Consider the following 339-nt stretch of genomic DNA (forward strand, 5'->3'; position numbering starts at 1 on the left):
AAGGAGAGAATGGGAAGTGTTTACTTAATTGGTACGGGTATCCTGGGCTGATAAAAACATTCTGAAACTAGAGAGAGGTGTGGTTGCACAACATTGTGAACGTGCTAAATTCCACCAAACTGTACATTTTTAAATGGCTGACTGTATGCAATGTGAATTTCACCTCAAAAAAATAAGCTTTTACTTCTATTCAAAACACGAGTATCACGAAAACTCAAAACTCACAAAGAAACAAGTCAAGTGTATTGAATATCTGGGAGAAAAAGACAATACCAGTCAAGCATTCCTAATCCCAAAATCCAAAATCTGAAATGCAGATTAAACTACCTAACTGTTAAA

The sequence above is a fragment of the Galeopterus variegatus genome, unplaced genomic scaffold (assembly GCF_000696425.1).
Source record: "Galeopterus variegatus unplaced genomic scaffold, G_variegatus-3.0.2 Scaffold21467, whole genome shotgun sequence".
Lineage (NCBI taxonomy): Eukaryota > Metazoa > Chordata > Mammalia > Dermoptera > Cynocephalidae > Galeopterus > Galeopterus variegatus.